The following is an 11,546-nucleotide window of genomic DNA, read 5'->3' on the forward strand; positions in this document are numbered from 1 at the left end:
TGTTACCATTCTCCATTTACCAAATTTCTTTTTAATAACAAATACAGGAGAATTCCAAGGGCTGGTTGATTCTTCAATATGCTGGGCATTTAACTGTTCTTCTACCAGCTCTTCTAAAGCTTGGAGTTTCTCTGTTGTTAAAGGCCATTGCTGGACCCATACAGGCTAGCTTGTTAACCATTTTAAAGGTAGAGCTGTTGGTGTCTTTGGAAGATCATCAGTTGTTGTGTCCTGTTCTTGTATAATATGGATGGCTGGTGACCACTCATTAGAACATTATCTTCCAATATTTCTCTCAGTAACATGTGCTAGTTTATGATTTGTTTCTGAGATTGGAGGGATGTTAATCTGAGTATTCCATTGTTGCAACAAGTCTCGACCCCACAGGTTCATAGTTGTGTTAGCCACATATGGTTTTAATTTTCCTCTCTGTCCTTCTGGACCTATACATTCGAGCCATCTTGCACTCTGTTTCACTTGAGATAATGTCCCAATTCCTAACAGTTGAACGTTTACCTCCTGAAGAGGCCAAGTTGGATGCCAAAATTCTAGTGCAATTATGGTAACGTCCTCATCTGTGTCTACCAGACCAGACAACAAAACACCATTTATTTTTATCATTAATTTTGGTCTTTGTTCATTAATAGAAGTTTGCCAAAAAATTTTCTTTATGTTTTCTCCTGAATTTTCTATTCTCTTTGTTTCATCATCCTGACCAGCATGATTTATTCCAATAGGCATTTGGTTATTTAATTGCTTAGAGCAGGGATTTCCTCTATGGCTGCAGGAAAGGTTTGAACTGGATTTGCTATGGGGGCCTGCATGAGGCCCCTCTGGGAGTTTCCCGAAGACTGAGGCAAAGGATTACCCTGTCTGTCCTTTGTTGATCTACATTCGTTGGTCCAGTGTTTTCCCTTACCACACCTTGTGCATATTCCAGAAGGAAGGGGCATTCTGTTGCCATTGTTCCTTGAAGAAACATTGTTTCTAGGATTGACCTGTTTACAGTCCCTTTTCAAATGTTCTTGCTTTCCACATCCAAAACATCTAACATTCCTCAAACCTTTTGAAATTGCTTCTCCTACCCACATATCATCATGCTCATCAGCCTCAACATTAATTGTGTCTCTAATCCAACCTTCCAAAGGTGCAGATCTTGCCCTTAACAGCCTGATTATTCTTTTGCATGCTACATTCGCATTTGCATTCTCAAAGTCCAAAGATTCAATTATTGCCTTACTAGCTTCTGAATCTGAGACCATTCTCTTTACTGCTGAAGCCAGTCTTTGTAAAAAATCTGTAAAAGATTCTTTTGGGCCTTGCATAACCTTTGTAAATGACTCAGTTTTTTTCCTGGTTCCTCAACTCTGTCCCATGCATTCAAGGCTGCCGTTCGACATAAAATTAGGGTTTGGACATCGTATAAACATTGTGTTTGTACCGAAGCATATTGGCCTTCTCCAATAAGCTGATGCTGGCAGACTTGTATTCCTTTATCCCTCCATTGTTTTTCTATGTTTTTAGCCTCATCCTTGAACCACGTTAGAAATTGAAGTCTCTAGCTGGGTTCCAGAACAGCTTGTGCAAGGTCCTGCCAGTCCTGTGGTACAATCCTATTATACGTTGAAAAGAGTTTAGCATTGCTTTACATATGGGGAATGCATGCCATAAGATTCTATTGCCTCCTTAAACCTTTTTAAATCCAACATTTCAATTGGAGCCCAAATATTTTGTGTAGCCATTTGATCAGGCATCTGTTGTATGGTTACAGGATAAATTAAGAGTGACTGTGTGAAAACAGGCTTTCTTTCTGTAACCTTATGATCCAAACTTGAAACAACTTCACTGTTAATTTCTCCTGTCTGAATTTTTACAGGTTTAACAAGTTTTTCTAAAGCTGTTATCCTGGCACTTAAATTGACTATCTTTTTAAATATTAAAATGAGGATTAGCATAGTGATAAACTGCATAATTCCAACAATACCAATCTTCTCATATAGTTGTTCCATTGTCAGACTGCCTAAAATTTCAAACAAAACCCAATTTTCTTCCAATGTACACATAAAACCCATTTTTTTTAATGTGGAAAAAATTCTCTTTTAAATAGTTTCCTTTAAAATATCTGATATGTTATGACTTACCAAATCTGCATAGAACAGTAGAAATCTGAGGAAATTTCAAAACAGCCACCTAGTGTCCGAGGTGTAAATCCAGAGAGAGAGAGAGAGGGAGAGAGAGAGAGAGCACATAAGAAAGCATAGCTGGCTAAAGCTTAAATCCAGCCACGTGTTCCCTCTTGAGCTGAGTCAAGGCTTGGCTCTGGCTTCCTTAAGCTCAGACCACATAAGTTGGCTTTACAGGTGGGGCCCTGTTCGGCAGGGCAGTTCTGAGTTGTTTGTAGCACTGGCTTTAAGCAAGCAGCCCACGGTTAGTCTGGCCTGAGGCCAAGCAGACCTGGGCCCGGGCTAGGAAGCTGATTGGCTGCTTGGACTAGTGAGCCTGCTGCCCAGGCTGGAAAGGGCCAGTCGCCCTTGCGGGAACCCGGACCTGCCGCCAAGCCAATCGGTTTTTAATGGATTCTTGTCACGTTGGGTGCCAGATGTTGATGTAACCAACCGTCTTATTAAATAAGAAACACAGAACCAATGTAAAAGAGAAAGCCAAGAGGTCAGAGCTCAGAGCTAAAATCTCACCCTTCCTCCTGTGTTGGTCCTAGCTTCCCAAAAGAGAGCTATTTCCCTGTGTGTAAGTCGTTTCATAGTCATTCTGCCTTCTCATTGGTTGTAAACCCAAACACATGACTGCCTCATCACTGTCTGAATGTACAGCCCCCCAGGTCCTAAAGGCATATGTCTCCAATGCTGGCTGTACCCCTGAACACACAGAGATCCATGAGGTTAAAGGCGTGTGCCACCACCGCCACACTCTGTCTATGGCTCTAATAGCTCTGACCCCCAGGCAACTTTATTTATTAACATACAATCAAAATCACATTTCAGTACAATTAGAATACCAGCACAGTCTCCTGCATGTACCTGTGGGCATATTCAAAGTTAGATTACAGTGGGTTTTCAGTCTTGAAATGCTTTCTGCAGCCTCTGCTTCAGGCCCTAACTAAACCCTGCCTTTTCCCTTGTTCATTTCCCTGTTCGTTCCTTTTGGTTACTCTTCTTCTTTGTAGTCTCATTTTCTCTTAGGCAACCTATTTCCTGTCACGTTCGGTAAGTAGTCAAGAATAGTGGTGCACACCTGTAATCCTAACACTTGGATAGCTATGAGTTCAAGACAAACCTGGTCTACAGCATGAGTTCCAAGACAACCAGCTAAGATTGCACTGGGAGATCTTGTCTTTAAAAGAAAAAAAAAATGGGTAAGTTTCTAATTAAGCAGAAAATTAAAAAGTAAATAAAACTTTTCACATCTAAACATATAAAAGGGAAATGGACTCTACTCACCTTATTACTAGTACTGTTAGTTTATTCAGTGGCACAACGTTATTCATTAAGTGGAGCTGTTTACCATGAGAGAAAAGCCATGAGGTACAACAAAGCCCACTATGAGAGTTTATTAGGAGAAGGAAAGAGGGGAATGTGCTTTAGGCCTATGGAAGGTTGTGCAGGGGGAGAGAGGAAGGAGAAGAAGGGGGGAGGAGTCTGTGACCCGCTTTTTATGGATTCCCCGCACATGTGCGTGAGGGTTCACATAGCTTCTCCAATTGGTAAGTCCCCCACTTTTCGGCCAGCGCAAACAGTTTCTGAATCTGTGAGAACAACCGTGTCTTTATTGCCTACGGTCGGCCCCTATCGCAGGCCTAAATTTCTACCATCTCCCACGTCTGTAGCCTGAGATACTCCTCATGGTTGGACCACCGCCATTGGGTGCGTCCTGGGGGTTGTGTGAGGGCGACACGTTCTTCCGGCTTGATGAAGTGGTAGATGCTGACTGGATTCCCGGGGAATCCTTGCCTAACGTGGTGGGGCCCCTGCTTCTCGTCTGACGAGCCGATTAGGGGCCTGTGCCCGGTATCTGTCCTTGGCCTTGGGGACACCTGGGGCCTTGGCTCTGGATCACGTTTGCTTTTTTATTTTTATTTTTTATTTTTCTGCCTCTCTGCTGCAGACATGGGAAAACAAGGCTTCCAACCCTGTTAGTCCTTCCTCTCCCTTAGGATGCCTTCTTGAAGCTTTAAAACCTCTCAGCTTAATGCCTTACTTAAAGATTCCTAAGCTGATCCATCTCTATAATAAGAAATAGCCCAAATATGCTTTAGAAAATAACAAAAAATGGCCACCGAGCGGCTCTTAAATCCCGATATTTTACAGGTGTTATCTATTTTCTGTCAGCGAGCAGGCAGATGGAAAGAGTTGCTTTCTTCTTTCTGAGTGCTAAACCGTCTCTTCTGGATTCCTTCTCTCCTGCTCATATGCTCCTAGCTATGCCTAAACTGGAGGATTCTCTGACTCCAGAATCTCTGGCTCTAGATCCTGCTAACGAACCTCCACCTATCCGACCTCCGGCTCCCACCCCTACTCCTAGGGTGACTGTTCCTTCAGCTCCTCTTCCAGTTTTTCCTCCCTCTAAAGCTGATCCTCCTTCAGCAGCTGCTCCTCCTCCCTCGGCAGCGGTGTTTCCAAAGGCCCTGTCCTGGCTCCGACCTTCACCCCTCCTACCACCCACTCTCGAGCTGCTAAATTGCCTGACTCCAGCCATCCAAACCCTCCCACTGTTCTCCCCTTGTGAGAGGTGGCTGGTGTGGATGGACTGATTAAAGTTCATGTTCCATTCTCACTTGCAGAACTCTCTCAGATAGAAAGTAAGCTGGGTTCTTATACGTCTAATTCTGCTTCCTTTACTAAACAGTTTCAATATATAACTCAATCTTATAGTCTCACCGTTCATGATATATACATGATACTTTCTAATAATTTACTTCCTGAGGAGCACAGGTGGGTATGGGAACAGGCTAGGACCCATGCAGACGAAATTCACCAGACTAACCTTTCACACCCCCCAGGAGCTGAGGCGGTTCCTGACCAGGAGCCACACTGAGACTATAACACCCAGGGTGGCTGTCTAGCCAGAGATAAGTTTATTGCCTGTCCTGACAGGTCTCCATAAGGCTGCCCTAAAACCAGTAAACTATGAAAAACTAAAAATGATAATTCAGGATAAGGACAAAAATCTGTCTCTTAGAGCAGCTCACCAAGGCTCTACTTCAGTTCACTAGCTTAGACTCAGAGAGCCCTGAGAGCAGGCAGTTCCTAATGACCCACTTTGTCTCACAGAGCTTCCCCGACATTAGGGATAAACTTGAATGTTTGGAGATCGGCCCTCTGACCCCACAGGCAGATGTACTGGCGATAGCATTTAAGGTGTACCATGGTAGAGATAAAAAGACCCAAAAAGGAACTGCCAGATGCTGGCAAGCACCATCTGACTGGCTCCCCGAAAGCCATCTGGTCTCTGTTTCAAGTGTGGGAAAGAAGGCCATAGGGCCCGGGCTTTTACCACCACCCCACGAAGGGCACCAACAAGGCCTTGTCCAAAATGTTGCCAAAAGGGTCACTGGTCAGCTGACTGTCCAAATGTCCCAAGCGACATAGGAACGCCAGACGAAGACCACCCTCCGGCTGACTTTCTAGGCTTGGCCTACAGCGAGGACTGACGCTGCCCGGTTCCCACCCCGGCCACTCCTGTCTCACACAGGGAACCAAGGGTAATAATAAAAGTAAATGGGCACCCTATCTCGTTCCTTTTGGACACTGGAGCTACCTACTCTGTCCCGAGAGAGTTTGGGGGGCCCACCTCTCCTTCTCGTCTCCCTATTGTCGGGGTTGGGGGGACAGCCTTACCTACCTCATCAGACACCACCACTCAATTGCATTTTCAGAGGCATCCCTCTCTCACACACATTCTTAGTGGTGCCAAGCTGCCCTGTGCCTTTAATGGGGAGGGATCTTCTAGCTAAGGTAGGAGCATCCATTTCTTTCGCTCCACACATTTGCCTCACCCCAGATGCACCAGCAGCTCCTCTCCTCCTTCTCCTAGGCACTCACTCTTCTGACTCTAACAGTTCTTTCCCCTTGCCAGCCTCTCAGGCAGACCCAAAAGTCTGGGATACCCAAAACCCTTCTATTGCTAGGTACCATCAGCCTATTATTATCCAGCTACAAGATCCTACCAGATATATCACCCAAGCTCAGTACCCTCTCTCACTCCAGAGCCTAAGAGGACTTAAGTCTATCATTTCTGACCTTCTCAGGAAAAAGCTGCTCCGCCCAACCTCTCTGCCTTTTAACACCCCCATACTTGCTTGCAGTTAAAATGTCTAATGGAACCTACCACCTGGTTCAAGACCTCCGGCTCATTAACTCTGCAGTGGTCCCCCTCCATCCTGTAGTGCCTAACCCTTACACTCTCCTGTCCACTATCCCTTCGGGAACCTCTCACTTCTCAGTTCTAGATCTCAAGGATGCCTTCTTTTCTATTCCTTTCAGTCCTCAGTCTCAAAATATCTTTGCTTTCACCTGGACTGACCCTGACACTCACCGATCCACACAGTTGACCTGGACTGTTCTGCCACAGGGATTCAGGGACAGTCCACACCTATCTTCTGGTCAGGCTCTGGCCTCTGACCTGCTTTCTCTGTCTCTCCCTGGCTCTAAATTAATACAGTATGTAGATGATATTTTACTTTGTAGCCTGTCCTTATAGGTTAGCCAAACTAACACCTCTGCTCTTCTAAATTTCTTATCCAGCTGAGGTTACAGGGTATCTCCTCCTAAAGTTCAGCTGTCGACTCCCTGGGTCACCTATTTGGGTCTCTCCATTACTCCAACTCACAAGGCTATTACTGTAGACAGAAAGCGCCTAATCCAGTCTCTTACAGTCCCTTTTACTAACCAGGAGATTCTGTCTTTCCTAGGAATAGCTGGCTTCCTATGGTCTTATGTTCCATCTTTTTTCTCTCCTTGCTCGCCCTTTATATGAGGCAGCCCAGGGCTCACCACATGAGCCCCTCCCCCATCCTGTCACTAAACCTTTCCAGAAGCTCCAGCAGGCTCTTCTTCAGGCCCCAGCACTTCATCTCCCAGACTTAACCCGTCCCTTCTCCCTCTATGTAGCAGAGAAGGAGGGATTTGCCCTCGGAACCCTACCGCATCAGCTGGGACCCTCCTTTGCACCTGTAGCCTATCTGTCAAAGAAGTTAGACCTTACCAGTCAGGGCTGGGCACCTTGCATCCATGCCTTAGCAGCTGCAGAGCTCCTTATTCAGGAATCAAAGAAGCTAAGCTTTGGGTCATCCATTACTGTTTTTCTCATCATAATCTGCCCCATCTTTTAACTTATAAAGGCTTACAAACTTTACCTCCTTCCTGGGTTCTTTTTCTCCAGGTGGCATTACTAGAGGATGCCACACTTACTTTCCAGACTTGTCCACCCCTTAATATTTCAAGCCTCCTCCCTTAACCTAATGCTGACTATTCTTCTCATTCCTGCACTGAAACCTTAGAGGAACTGTTACCTCACCCTTCACACATACAGGAGGGCACATTGCCTCAGGCTACTTATACCTGGTACACAGATGGCAGCTCCTTTTTATACGAAGAGACCCATAAAGTGGGCTATGCCATAGTGTCAGATACTGAGATAATAGAAGCACAGGCATTACCCGCACACACCACTAACAGGCTGAGCTGATAGCTCTCACCTGTGCCTTCCAACTGGCACAGGGACAATCTCTAAATGTTTACACAGAGTCCAAATATGCTTTTCTTTTTTTTTTCTTTTTTTTTTTTTTTTGGTTTTTTCGAGACAGGGTTTCTCTGTGTAGCTTTGCGCCTTTCCTGGAACTCACTTGGTAGCCCAGGCTGGCCTCGAACTCACAGAGATCCGCCTGGCTCTGCCTCCCGAGTGCTGGGATTAAAGGCGTGCGCCACCACCGCCCGGCCCAAATATGCTTTTCATATCCTCCTGTTCCATGCTGCTATTTGGAGAGAGTGTGGCCTTCTCACAGCAAAAGGGGGGTCCATATCTAACTCAGGCCAAATAATGGCCATGCTGGAGGCTTCCCACCTCCCCAGGGCTATAGGAATTGTCCACTGCCGGTCTCATCAGACCGATAGCTCCATCATCTCTAGGAAAAACAACCGGGCTGAGCAGGCAGCCAGGACAGCGGCCTTCCAGGGCCAAGTGTCACCTCACCCACCATAGAGAATCCATACAGTACAGCCTACACCCTCATAGGGAACTCCAGACACTAGACAAATTCTTTCCTATCTACACCAGCTCTTTCATCCTAATAATCTTGCTCTGTCTCAATTCATAAAAGCTCACCTGCAGCCCACCTCTGAGGACTTACAGTTCTTAAGAACTATTACAGCCTCTTGTGAGACCTGCCAAAAAACAGATCCCAATACCAAGTACAGAAGTCAACCTTTTCCCACTCACCAGGCTAGAGGTTCCCTTCCAGGGACTGACTGGCAGCTCAATTTTACCCATATGCCCACTGTCAGGAAAGTTAAATATCTCCTCATGATGGTGGACTCAGTTTCAAATTGGGTGGAGGCATACCCAGTTTCTAATAAGCGGGCTCAGACAGTTGCAGACCTCCTTCTCCGAGAAATTATTCCTCGGTTTGGGGTTCTTGCTTCTCTTCAATCTGACAATGGCCCGGAATTCACCTCTCAGATTTCTCAGACACTACCTAAGACTCTTAACATTCCTTGGCATTTTCATATCCCATATCGTCCTCAATCCTCAGGAAAGGTGGAGCGTACCAAGCGGTCTTTAAAAACTATTCTTACTAAGATGTCACAGGAACTTCATCTTGACTGGGTAAGATTATTGCCTCTAGCTCTTCTCAGGCTCAGGTCTCTTCCTAAAAAGCCTCTTTCAATTTCTCCATTTGAACTAATGTATGGAAGGCCAGTTCTAACACCAGGTCTTTTATCCAAGCCTCCAACTGTTCCAGATAACCTGTAAACTCCCCTTTTATGTCACCTAAGGTTTATCCTATGGAGCTACACAGACTGTTCATTACCTTAGCCGTGTGACAATAATTGTCCACCTCCAATCCACTTTGGGGATCAGGTTCTTCTCTTCCCTCCAGGCCAGGGCCCTTCACCCCTTTCTCCTAAGTGGCAGGGACCTTTCAAGGAATTCTTGTCACTCCTACAGCTGCTAAACTCGAGGGCTTTCCTCACTGGGTCCACCTGTCTCATCTAAAACCTTTTATCTCACCTCCATCCCAGAAAAAATCTCTCTTCATATACAGTGAAACAAACAGGGCCTCTCACTCTCAAGCTCCAGAGGACATCAGGATCCACTGCCTTGTCACCAATTCCAGAGGAATAAGGTATTACCCCTTCCTTTCCCAACTAGGGTCACACAGAGCTGGAGACAAAAAGGACCATCAAAAATATCCAGGCAGTAAGGAAAAATATAATACAACAGTTGATCATTGTTCAATACTCAGCAACTGATCACCTGCATTTCCTAAATGCTAAACTAATAAAGCAAACAGGTGCCTTAAATAAACTACCTCTAACAAGGCTTGTCTCAGATAAAAATTAAGCAGAGTACTAAGGCCAGATCTACCTCAGATAAATGTCACATCTCTCCATCTGGTCAGGCCAGATCTACCTCAGATAAATGCCAACTCCAAAAATAAAATAATAATGATTCTTTTTTCTCTAAGCTTTTTCTATGTCAACAGTATCTTGTCAAACAGAAGGTTCCCAGCCACAGCACCGATGGACAGCTGCAGAACAAGGGGACGGCAGAACTTCATTCCAGGACCCCTACCATCATCCCAGGACTTCACAAGCTACCCTCCACATTTCCCCCCAAGAGCCAACCAATGCCCACTATTCAGCTGGAAGCAGTCTTTGAGAGAAATGTCACCCCATACCCATTCAACCACAATTTTTTTTTTTTTTAAAAAAAAGAAGAGTCAGGGATGATAGATTCACAACACGCCCCCACGGTGCATGCCCGGTGGACTTAGACACTTCCACCTAGCCAGGTCTAGGTCAAAATAGCCATTTCCAGGTCAAGGCTTCTCGAGTGACCAGGACCCTGTGGCTTTGCATGGTTGCGTAACAGCATGCAACACAACCATGTGATCTGCACATGCATGGAGTAGCCACATCGACCTGTGTACGCATGCGCCACCCAGCCTTTATAAGCCAGCACCATATTCCCAGCTTCTTTCTTCACACACACATGTCTCTCCTCAGGCCTGAGCACTCGGCTGTCTCTTTCATCTTAATAAAACTCTTGTTAGTGGATTCTGTCTTGTTTCATGACATTTCCTCGAAGAGTAAGAGCGCCTCTAAATAACTAACAGATTCTATTTCCAATTTCAGGTTTTGAACTATTTTAATCATTTCCTTCCACTGTTTGTGTTTTTATAAAAGATTTCTCTAAGGGATTTATTCATTTCCTCTTTAAGGACTCCTATCATCTTCATTCAGGCAATTTTAAGGCCTTTGTGCATCTGTGTGTGTGTGTGTGTGTGTGTGTGTGTGTGTGTGTGTGTGTGTGTGTGTCTATTAGGTATTTTAGAGCCTGCTGTGGTAGGGGGTGGCTGGGTTCTTGTAGAGACATATTGTCCTGGTTGTTATTGTGTTTTTACAATGGAACCTAGGCATCTGGGTTTGGGAAGCTTGTAATTCCAGTGCTGATATCTGGTCTTGTCTTTGTTGGGTGGATGTTTTGTTTCTCGGTTTCTGTTGCCCTCCCTGGTGCTTAGGAAAGTGTGGTGGCTGTGTATTGTAGGAATTCTTCTGGGATTCTGATAGGTGTGGCCACTGGGGATTCCAGGTAAAATGTATTGGGAGAAGACACTTAGGAATAGAGCTGGGGGACTGAGGGGTCCACAAGAGGGAGGAAATCACGGTGTTCCACAGGACCTGCTAGTCTCCTGGGAATGGGGATAGAGTAAGGGGAGGCCACAGCAGAAGGACTGGGACCGAGACTGGGATGAGGCTGGGGGATTGGACTTGGTGGAATGGAGGAAGAGATGAAGATCTTCAATTTGCCTACTCACTACCATGGTCAGAGTGGCCTGTGGGTTCCCAGGGAATGCCTGCTGGAGTTGGGGGCTGGGATAGAGCAATGAGTGGGGTAAAGTAGGTTAGGAGGAGAAGATTTGTATGATTGACTGGAGATGGGGGAGGGCTCAGCAGGTGGTTTTCAGAGCTAGGGATGAGACTGAGGGATTAGATTTAGTGGAGAGAGGATAGGTGAACTTCTACAGTCATCCTACCCCATTCCTGGTTAGAGTGGCCTGTGAAATTTACATATTTGTAAAGAGATTGACTATACAGCTTCCCTGTATTTATAGTTTTATTTGCTTCCAATGGACTATCTTATTTATATTTAAATAGTTGGAAATAGGACTCTTTTTCTTTTTCTTTTTTTTTTTGGTTTTTCGAGACAGGGTTTCTCTGTGTAGCTTTGCACCTTTCCTGGAACTCACTTGGTAGCCCAAGCTGGCCTCGAACTCACAGAGATCCTCCTGGCTCTGCCTCCCGAGTGCT

Source organism: Peromyscus leucopus, chromosome 12 (genome assembly GCF_004664715.2).
Source record: "Peromyscus leucopus breed LL Stock chromosome 12, UCI_PerLeu_2.1, whole genome shotgun sequence".
Lineage (NCBI taxonomy): Eukaryota > Metazoa > Chordata > Mammalia > Rodentia > Cricetidae > Peromyscus > Peromyscus leucopus.